The 669-nt window shown below is 39.0% G+C and overlaps 1 protein-coding gene across 1 annotated transcript in view; it reads left to right on the top strand.

Moving 5' to 3' along the window:
* Nucleotides 1–669, top strand: part of LOC106881002 (HMG box-containing protein 1) — a 64,234-nt gene that overhangs the window by 29,222 nt on the left and 34,343 nt on the right. The gene's annotated exons all lie outside the window — the stretch shown is intronic.

Below are 669 nucleotides of genomic sequence, written 5' to 3'. Positions count from 1 at the left end.
TATATATATATATATATATATATATATATATATATATATATATATATATGTGTGTGTGTGTGTGTGTGTGTGTCTACATATCTCTTCACTTTCTTTACTGTCTATCTACACACCTGTTTATACTATATGTCTGTCTTCCTTTCTTTATATTGTTCTACCTGTCCATCTGTCCATCTCGGAGTCCAGATGTCTACTCCACCCATCCCTCCTCTTTGTCTATCCTATTGTCATGTAATGAAATTGTATCTGTTTCCAAATCCTACATCAACCTTACTGTATGTTACCTATTGTATTGAGGAAATTGTAATACTAGTACTTATGTCAGCAGTACACCTCTATTCTCTGGGAAATTTAATGTATGAATAAATGTGAATGTGTAATGTGTTTTGCTAAGTAGTGTCACATGAAAGATTTAGACCTCCAGCTGTCAAAACACATGCTTCTGCAGAGACTTTGCCTATCTCTCTAATGTGTGGGGGGGGGGGGGTGTAAATAAAACTAATGCCTGTAATACACCTGAAGACAATTTTATCACCTCCACCTTACCTGCAAAGTTCTGGACACCATTCTGAGTTACGGATTCTCTCTTAAATCCTCCTCCTCCTCCCCTTCCTCCTCCTATTCCTCTTCCTCCCCTCCCTCTTCCTCCTCCTCCGCCCCTTCCTCCCC

The sequence above is a fragment of the Octopus bimaculoides genome, chromosome 1 (genome assembly GCF_001194135.2).
Source record: "Octopus bimaculoides isolate UCB-OBI-ISO-001 chromosome 1, ASM119413v2, whole genome shotgun sequence".
NCBI classification, from domain to species: Eukaryota; Metazoa; Mollusca; class Cephalopoda; order Octopoda; family Octopodidae; genus Octopus; species Octopus bimaculoides.
Note: the sequence above shows the minus strand (reverse complement) of the source record. Positions and strands in the feature narration are given on the sequence as shown.